Source organism: Eleutherodactylus coqui, chromosome 9, assembly GCF_035609145.1.
Source record: "Eleutherodactylus coqui strain aEleCoq1 chromosome 9, aEleCoq1.hap1, whole genome shotgun sequence".
NCBI lineage: Eukaryota > Metazoa > Chordata > Amphibia > Anura > Eleutherodactylidae > Eleutherodactylus > Eleutherodactylus coqui.
The window spans coordinates 152,769,582-152,780,515 of NC_089845.1; positions in this window are offsets into that span (position 1 = coordinate 152,769,582).

Sequence of the window (10,934 nt, forward strand, 5' to 3'; positions counted from 1 at the left end):
AGGTAGCTGGCTCAACGTTGACACATCCTTCAGAGGATGGTAAAATTGGTGGGGGGTAATAAATAACTTGAAAGCGCTGCACAATAAGCTGCCGCTATACAAACAAGAATATTTACTTTTATTGAAGTCTGGCAGTGTAAACGCTCTGCACGAGCGCTAACGACCTTACTGGTGACATCAGCACTCCTGCAGCCGTTTAGCTGACTGTCAGCCTGTGTGAAAGGCTCATTATTCTTGGGTAGAGATCCTCTCTTGGTACGGAGGCGCTGTCCTGGGTGGAGGTGCTGATCCAACTAATCCACAGGCCTGTTCCTTCATTCAGCGAAGCTTCTAGGTCTCCGTGTCCAATACAGGTCAGCGCCAAAGTCTGTTGAGGGAGGGATAGTGGGCATATCCTTCCCCCCCTACCCCTAAGCAGGGCTACAGAAGCTTACCTTCCAGCTGGAGGAATGGCTGATAACTGAGAGAACAGCAGTGTCTGATCTGCAGCTGGAAGGACCTGTGATTATGTCATGTGATCAGTCATGTGAGGGGGTGGAACTTAGCAGTGCAAAGGATAATTAGTGGATCTAGGACCTGGGGTGATGTCATTCTCATGTGACCAGCAGTGGAGAGTGGAAGGTGTGGCTTAAGGGCCTCTGATGGTCATGTGACATGAGGGGCAGAGCTCCTGTGTGGTGATGGATTCAGTGTCTCTTCTTCTATAAACTGTCAGCCATTGTGTAAGAGCTGGGAGCCCGGGGGATGCTGGGAGTTGTAGTTCTCTCATCTTACACCTCCTCCTCTGATATCACAGAATATTAATCATTATACAGCGCAGCACTTTACAAATCAGAGGGAACATGAATGCAGCGAATCAGACGTCACACACAGAAGTACACCAACAATCAGGACATTCATGGTTAGACAAGAGCTTACAGTCTATGAGAAGATAGGGGACACAAGAGCTTACAGTCTATGAGGAGATGGGCGACACAAGAGCTTACAGTCTATGAGAAGATAGGGGACACAAGAGCTTACAGTCTATAAGGAGATGGGGCGACACGAGAGCTTACAGTCTGAGGAGATAGGGGACACAAGAGCTTACAGTCTATGAGGTAATAGGGGGACACAAGAGCTTACAGTCTATGAGAAGATAGGGGACACGAGAGCTTACAGTCTATGATGTGATAGGGGACACAAGAGCTTACAGTCCATGAGGAGATGGGGGACACGAGAGCTTACAGTCTATGAGAAGATAGGGGACACAAGAGCTTACAGTCTATGAGGAGATGTGCGACACAAGAGCTTACAGTCTATGAGAAGATAGGGGACACGAGAGCTTACAGTCTATAAGGAGATGGGGCGATACGAGAGCTTACAGTCTATGAGGAGATAGGGGACACAAGAGCTTACAGTCTATGAGGTAATAGGGGGACACAAGAGCTTACAGTCTATGAGGTAATAGGGGGACACAAGAGCTTACAGTCTATGAGAAGATAGGGGACACGAGAGCTTACAGTCTATGATGTGATAGGGGACACAAGAGCTTACAGTCCATGAGGAGATGGGGGACACGAGAGCTTACAGTCTATGAGCGGATGGGGGAAACAAGAGCTTACAGTCCATGAGGAGATTGGGGCACACAAGAGCTTACAGTCTATGAGGAGATAGGGAGTAGTCAGGTTAGCCAGAGGTCAGTACACTGGAGTAGTTCTCTTTAGTAAGAGCAGCTTGTCCAGAGGCTGGAAGCACAATAATTCACCAATTCTTCCAGCGGTCGTAATGGCTGTTAAGAAGGCTACTTTAATAGACAGGTTTCTGTGCGATACTGACGTCATAGGTTCGAACGGAGGTTCGCATAGACTACCCAAGACGACAATGAGGTCCCAGGTAGAAATTGATTTCCTAACAAATGGTTTAGGCTGATCCGCTCCCTGCAAAAATCTGTGTATCCAGCACTAAGATCTGCTACGTGTACTCGCAGGGTTCTAGGGCTAAGACCCTTATCTAGACCTTCTTGTAGAAGCTCTAAGATCTTAGCTAGGTTAGAATTATTTAGATCTTGAATATGTGGACTGCACCAATGGGTGAATTTCCTCCAAACCCTCAACTATATCATAGAGATAGATTTTCTACGGCTCTTTAAGAGTGTCTCTATTACCTTGGATGGTACACCTTGATCCCTCAACCTGCGCCACTCAGGAGCCAAGCCGTCTGTTTCAACCGATGGATATCCTGGCAGAAGACCGGACCTTGGGACAGAAGGGATAGCGTAAATGGCATCTGTATTTCCAAGGAAGGATGTCAACAACGGAAACCAGGGTCTTTTTGGCCACACCGGGGCAATGAAAATAACTCTGGACCAACAGTTTCGGATTTTCTGAAGGACCTAAACAATTAATGGAAGTGGTGGAAAGGCATATGCCAGATCCATTTCCCATTCCTGGGACAGAGTGCCGAATGCCAGAGGATTGTCCCTGGGTTCAGAGAAAAGAATTTGCAACATTTTGTGTTTCCTGCAAATAGGTTTACTTGGGGGGAATTCCCCACTGAGACGTAAAGAGTTGGAACACGTCCATGTTTAAAGACCATTCTCCTGGGTCCAGCTTCTCCCAACTCAGATAGTCTGCGATACTATTCTAGGAGCCTTTTAGATGTACTGCTGATAACGACTTTAAGTTGTCCTCTCCCCATGAGAATATTCTCATTGACAACTGTTGTAGATGAGGGTGTCTGGTACCGCCCTGGTGACAAATAAAAGATACTGTTGTCATATTGTCATAGTATTTTTATGTGTTTTCCATGTACTGTGTCTACGGACTGATTGAATGTCTCCCACCCTGCTCTAAGCTCTCTATAATTAGAAGATTGAGAGCTGACATAGGCCAACCAGGAACCTTGCAGGCTCTCATTCGCTATTTTTGCCACCCAACCTGACCTACTAGCATCAGTATTCACCTCGATGGACGGGGAAAGGGACCACTGCGCCCCTTTTTTAAGGTTGTGAGGCGATAATCACCAATCTAAAGACTTTTTCACTGTAGTGGACAACTTAAACTTTTTATCTAATGAGAGTTGCCTCCTATTTCAGGCCAAAAAAAATTTCCTGTTGTAAGGGTCTGGAATGAAATTGAGACCAAGGGACCATCGGCCAACAAGTAGTCACCAAGGGACCATTGGCAAACAAGTTGTCATTTGTCTGAGGACCTTCATACTCTCTCTTATAGAGACCCAGTCCTTCCTCTTAAACTTACTAATGGAGAAGATTAACTACTTTCTTTTAGTAGGAGGTAACATTTAGAGTCCAAAAGAACTTTGAGAAAAATGTTCTTAGAATCTGGTTTTAGGCTAGATTTTTTAAACTCTATAAGCCACCCTAGCTCGGTGAAAAGTTGCAGCGTCTCCCCCAGGTTTCGCTCCCTAGTGTATGAAGTGTTTAAAATTATTAACAGATCATCTAAATAAGGGATTATATTATTTCCTTTACTTCTGAGGAACCCAACTGGTTCAATCCTGACTTTGGAAAAAATCCTCAGAGCAGTCGATATACCAAAAGGCAGACAAACAAATTGAAAATGGAGAATTTTGGAGCCCATTCTAACTGCCAACCTAAGGCATACGACTGTTTTAGTTGGTGTCGGCTATGGGTTTTTCCTTTTTATATATATTTTTTATTTTTATTCTCGAATTTTTTTAACTTATGTAATTATGCTTTTTACCATCCATGTCCCCCATGACGTCATATAAGACCTCTGGAGGACTTTCACATGTTTTTTTTCAGTCACTGGCAGAGATGATCAGGGTCTGCTATGACCCTGCAGCTCTGCTGTGACAGAGAATCCCGGCGGTCACATGACTGCCAGCTTGTGGAGTGCAAGTTATACTTCTACTTTCCAGTACATTTATTTCTATAGTGCACATGAAAATGTGGATTTACACCCCCAAAATGGATACCTGTTTGTCCTGAGTTCAGAAACATACCCATTGTGGCCCTAATATGTCCGTATGCACAACGGGGCCCAAACCGAAAGGAGCATTAAACATCAACTGTTTAACTTTTTTTTTTGTAAATCACGTTTTATTCAACTGTTTAACTTTCACGCAATCGCCCTTATCCGCGGTCACTGCTCCAGGCTTTCTCCTACCTTTTGTAGCTAGGATATTTTAAATTTCCCGAGCCCTCCCCAGCTGCTGCGCTTTCGTCCGCCATTATGACAACATGCTCATGTGCCAAAGCTGGGGAAAGGTCCACAGATAAGGATCCTGTCAGGGGAGGGGACATGGGGGGGCCACAGTCCATCTTTAGGCCATCTTCACATGGACGGGAAGCTTGGACCGATATCACAGTCTTAAACCCACGAAAATGATGCGTTTTATAAGAAAAACACATTGCATCGCATCACAGTACACGCATGTTCCTCTAGTACTTATAATAAATACAATTGCACTTACACGAGATGTAAATTTAATTTTTTTGCTTCCCAAAGGAAATATCGATTTCACCCAAAAGTAGCACACGTTGCCATTTTCCCGTCTCGCAGTGAGCGCACAGTCGCACATGTAAATATACCCACTGCAAATAATGGCTTCTGTCTTGTGAGAGTTTGTGCATCTTGGAACTGATAAAGCTCACATGAGAAAAATGGGCCGTGTAAATGAAGCCTTAGGAACATAACAACATGCCACAAAGCTCGCATCCCAGACTGAAGTCATGGACCTTATTGTGAAGACTGTATAGACGAATGGCTGCCCAGACACAAAGATGCCAATTTTAGGGTCCCTTCACATGAGCATATGCGCAAAAACACGAGCGCAAGTGCAGCACAACACTTCTATGGGGTGCAAATGTTAACAAAAAGAGCAGTGATGCAATGCAGGAAGAAAAAAAAAATATCGCTTCTGTATAGGACTCCATTCAAAAGAATGGGGTTCATATTCTCGTATCACACAAATCTTGCCCAAATGTTCCCGTCCGTGTGAAAGTGGCCTAATAGATGATGTTCTGTCATCTGTCGGCTAAAACGATCATTCGTTGTTAAATTTCACCCAACGAATGATCATTTTAGTTGACATTGCTCATTTCCAGCAACTTTTGTCTAATCGCTGTGTGCATTTACACGGCAAGATGATCACTCAAAATTCGCTCAAACGGCAGTTTGAGTGACAGTTTTGAGCGTTTACTTTGCATAAGTGTGTAAATGAAGGCTCACGCTGTATGCAGATGACAAGCGTCACCGCCATCTTCTGCATACAGCTGTTGTCTTCTTGGAGCGCTCAGCTGGTATACAGCTAAGCGCTCCGAGCAGGGTATGCAGAAGACAAGCGGGCCGCTATCTTCTGCATACAACTGTTGTCTACTCTGAGCGCTCAGCTTGTATACAGCTGGGCGCTCCGTGCGCGTATGCAGAACACAGCTGGAGCGCTGTCCTCTGCATACCCCCGTTTTCACAGAGCGCTCAGCAAGTATACAGAGGAAGGAATGCAGAATACAGCTGGACCTCGTCTTCTGCATACTTCTGCTGTGTTCTCCGAGCAGGATGCCAGCTGAAACAATAGTATCAGCGGTATCCCGCTGTGAACTCAGCGCGCGGTCCTGAAAAAAGAGACTCATCGTTGTTTTTCAGCTTGTTGAAAGACAACGATGAGTGAATCGTTATTGAAAACTGCACAATGTCCGTGCGTTTAGACCCAACGATTTTCACTCAAAAGACGGCTTTGAGTGAATTTTGAGCGAGAATTGTTGGGTCTAAATGGGCCTTTAGACACCAGTCAGCATTCACCATGATATCCAAGGAGCTAAAAGGGCACAATCGGAACTACTGCTGTCATAGGCATTGTGGATGGTTGTTAACTATCTTATACAGCCAGCACACACTGGGTATGGAGTAGGCTGGGCTCCCGGGCCTGCTCCATACTCTGCCTAGACTCTTCATTTTGCCCAAATGTGGTCTCAAAATTCCAGATGTCACAAGATACTGCAGGGCCACTCTACGAATACGCATTTTCTCCATCCCTGACTCCATCCCTCCTCCCCTGCTCTTGATTGCCTGTCACACTCTTGAGGTCTCTTATGTGTTTCAGTCACTTCCTTACATTGCAGCCCGTGTCCGATTCTTATCTTAATTTTTTTTTACTTTCCCATCTATCTCATGATGCATCAGTACAGCATTAGTTAGATAATGTACCATTTCTGCCTGCTGAGGGGACCCTTTATAGGAAGTAATGATAACTATAATTATTCAATTTAATAAGCTACAGACCATAAGTATAAAGTCAGGAGGATGAGCTGTGATCACCTATATTATAACTGTGTGATAGTCATCAGTTACTGTGGCAGGAGTGTCTGTGTCCCTCTCTAGACAGTTTTTGAGGTAGGATTCAAAGTAACAGCATAACACAGATATTGTTACGATACTAGTAGTGTGCATGGGAACGCACGGCACGGGTATGTTACAATACTGGTAGTGTGCACAGGAACACACGGCACGAGGATAATACAGTACTGGTAGTTTGCAGAGGTACGCACAGCGTGGGACTCCCTGACACCCACGCCAATGTCCCTTCCTGGAGGTAGCCCCAAAGGTGGACAGGTCCAGGCCGCCAACACTGACCCTACGCTGCCTAGTGGCAAGACAGGAAGGAACCGCCGTACCTAAGAAGAAAACCATTTACTGGTACCGACAGGCTAGGCTGAAAGGATGGACCAATATGACAGGAAAAACTGGTAAACCCGCAGCAGCTACTATCAGCAGTAGCAGAACACCTGGCACAAACTGCGAACAGGTCAAAGTACCAGAGCCAGAACTCAGCAGGTCTGAACAGCAGGACTGCTCAGGGATCACTGGAGAATAATCGGCCACTCCCAGGCATTATAGGGAGTCGGGGGAAGCCGATAGGCAGACAGACCTGTCAATCACCAGCACCCCTCTCAGACACTTAGCAGGGGAATTAACCTGGACTAGAAGGCACAGGAGCTTGGCTAGTCTGGACAGAACCTACAGAACAAGGTGTGCTGGCAAGTAATAAACTATATGCTGCCAGGCGTAACACATAACTAGTCAGTTTAACTCCCAGGACATAGGACCTCCTGAGGAAAAAGGAGGCCAGGAGTTTCATATAGAAAGGAATGAAAAATGGCTGACATATATATATACTGGGGGAATAGCTACATAATGAATGCGGGGGGAACTGGAGTGCTCATTTAAAATCCTTCTGACCAGAAAGAAGAGAAATTTCATACTTTGGATACCTGTAGAATAGTTTTAAACCACAGTATCTGGAAATTTCAAGATCTTGGAGGCAAAGCCTTAACTAGGCTTTCAGTCAATGTGACACCTCGCTCCTATTATACACAAATGCACCTAGATATTAAAGGGGTCACTTTATAAAAATATTTACTAAAAGCCCCTAAACTGCTTTATTGTGCCACATACATCTATAAAAGTCACAGTATAAGTTACCCCTGTAACTCAGCAGAGGGCCCCCTGCTGCTCATGTATGGGGTACATAAATACTGCAGAATCTTAATTCATGTGACCACCGCCATCTTTCCCCCTATGGACTATCTACATAATTGGGATGATTTAGTGAATCCTGCACTGAGCAGGGGGTTGGACCAGATGGCTATGGAGGTCCCTTCCAACTCTACCATTCTATGATTGACATTTGCATCCCGTATCGCCACGTGCGTTTCAGGATACTATGGAGCCAATTGAATTACCAAAAATATACAAAGTTTATTTAAGAATACAGAGATGTAACGAATACAGTATATGAGTAATTAAGCAACCTGACTTTTGCTTTACAGTAGCCTACTACTGTCTGCACTAAGTCAGTTCTACGGACAATATTCACACAAACCGTAAAAGAGCAACAGTGTTTGGGGAACAGTAATAACATTTTGCAAAGGTTTGTTCTATAACACAGAAACATATTACTCACAGGTTGCAATATACAGTCCCTATGAGAACACTTAGCACCTTCCTGCTAACAGTATAATAAACCATACTCCGCATTCTCACTCCTAGAGCTTGTGTTGATGTACAGCTGTTGGCATCTGTCCGTGACCTGAGAGGGATGTACCTTTAAGTAATAATTGCTGCAGCGTTGATACGTATATAAACAAGCTTGTTACACTGACTGTTCCCATAACTGTGAAGGGCCACTATTTCTATAGAGGTCGACCTCACTTACGGTTCTCGGATTACAAGAGGAAGAAAGTGCTGTCCAGACCAGAGATTCCACAGTCGATCACCATCTTATCAGTCCACAAAACGAGGCCCACTTGCTCCAGCATTTGTATTCCTGTGTGCAGGCTGTGTCACCTTTACTGCTCCACAACACCAGCGGAATCCAAACAGTGCCTGAAGTCCCTTTGTTGCAGATCTTGGGTTCCTCAATCTTCGGGATAGTGTACCAAACATTCTGTTTTACAGTAATCAGACCCCTGCAGCAAATGGCTCTCTTGTAAAGACTTCTTTAACATTTTCTCTCACTACTAATCACACTCCCTGAACCAAGTATGAAGCAGCTGTAAGTTCTTTTATGTCCCAAGTATCAGCCACCCATCCAGCATTTTATGAACATGCTTATTGCAAAATGTTTCAAAAATTGTCACACAGACCAAATTGTTGCATAAATTGTCGCATCTGTTTGTTGCCATAGTGATCAATTAACGCTTTTTGAGCAGCCCCTTACACATGCACTCAACACATTCACTTACCCTTCAATGTCTGTGCAGAAGAGTTTAAGTCAAGAGAAAGCTAGTGGGTAAATCCCGTGGACGTACGCATGTCTATATAATGGGGGAAGTTATGATTTGGTTTACAGATGTGTGACAAAACACATTAGTGGCCTTAATAAATAATTTTATTCATATACGTACGTATAACCGCACGATACACACACTTACCTGTCCTGCAGATAATTGGGATGTCATGCAGGCTGCACAGTTAGGTAGAACAGTTGAGAGTGGCATAAGCAGAGGGCAGGACTGCCAGCTCTTGTTCCCTGCAAACTATCCTCGACTTCCGGTCCATCCCGACTGCCAGCTCAGGTTATAACCAGCAGAAGGGGGCTGCAGATCCTGTGCCTGTCCCATGAAGATCAAACTGCTATGATAATAAATAGAGATGAGCGAGTATACTCGCTAAGGCACATTACTCGAGCGAGTAGTGCCTTAGCCGAGTATCTCCCCGCTCGTCTCTAAAGATTCGGGGGCCGGGGCGGGTGACAGGTGAGTTGCGGCGGGGGGAAAAGAGGGAGAGAGAGATCTCCCCTCTGTTCCTCCCCGCTCTCCCCCGCCGGCCCCCGAATCTTTAGAGACGAGCGGGGAGATACTCTGCTAAGGCACTACTCGCTCGAGTAATGTGCCTTAGCGAGTATGCTCGCTCATCTCTAATAATAAACAAGGTTCTTCTTTTCTTCCTTACATCCACAATACTTTCCCTCCATTGACTCCGTTCACAGTTGACCTCAATGAAATATAATTTCAATGTTTGGCAAATCTGGGCTAATTCCACCCAAAATATAAAACAGTCTTGTTGGATGGTTAAGTCTTAACTTGTGTTATTAAAAAAAAAACCTTTTCTCAGACTGACAACATTTCCCACATTCCAAACCTGAATCTGGTTTCTTCTCAACGTAAATTCTCTTATAAGTTTCAAAATTTGATCGCCTTGTAAAAATCTTCAGTGATGATTGAAAGTTTTCGAACCTTTCAGAATTTTCCATATTTCTGCTTATATTTGACCAGAAACTACATCTTATTTTCATAAATGTAGAGAGAACCAAATCAAACAAATGAGTGAAAAATATGAGACCTGGTCATTGATTTGAGGAAAATGATCCAATATCATGATTCAATATGAATATGTCTGTGGGTTTCAAAAGTATGTGAACCTTTAGGCCGGCTGCACACAACCGGGTTGGACTCCACAGCGGAATTTGACCCCTGTGCCTGGAAGGCATCCGCGCGTACCTGTCATTTCTTCTTCAGTTTTGTACTGCGGATGGTCTGCACAGCTCGACATCGGACATGCGCAGTACGGGTTTTTAATTTTTTTTCATAAACCCCTGCTTTTCTCGCATCATCGCCTAGCAATGACGGTGGAATCTGCGACGTCTCCGAAATGTCAATTGCGGAAGGGCTGCGGGTCGGACAGCTTTCATTGGCTTCCATCGAAGCCGTCTGTACGGATGCTGCACAAAAATAGAACATGTTACGATTTTCTTTTCTCCGTGAGCGGGAAAAAATAAATAAATAAAATAATCGCAATTGATTTCCGCTTGTGTGCAGGAAAAAAAAAAAGGCCCTTTTCCATAGCATGTTATGGACGGCATTTCTTGCGGAACCCAGAGGCGGACGCCCGCTTCGAATTCCGCAATGCAAATCCGGACGTGAGCAGCCGGCCTTAGGATTAACAGATAATTTGAAGGGGAAATTAGAGTCAAAAGTCTGATCTTCACAACACATTTGGGGAAATGTGTTCTGGCACAAACAAAAGAGAATTATAGGGACCTCAGAAGACTAATTGTTGATGCTCATCAGGCTGGAAAATGTTACAAAACCATCTCTAAGAGGAGTTTGGATTCCACCAATCCACAGCCAAACAGATTGTGTACAAATGGAGGAAATTCAAGACCATTATTACCCTCCCCAGGAATGGTCAACCAGCAAAAATCATGCCAAGCGGAAGGCGTACCATAGTGTGTGAGGTCACAAAGTAACCTCTACGCAGCTAAAGGCCTTTCTCACATTACCTAATGCTAATGTTCATGAGTCTAGCATCAGGAAGACACTAAACAACAATGGTGTGCATGGGGAGATTGCAAGCAGAAAGTCGCTGCTCTTCAAAAAGTACATTGCTGTCCCTCTACAATTTGCTAAAGATGACCTGCACAAGCCAGATGGCTATTGGAACAATGTTTTATGAATGGATGAGACCAAAATA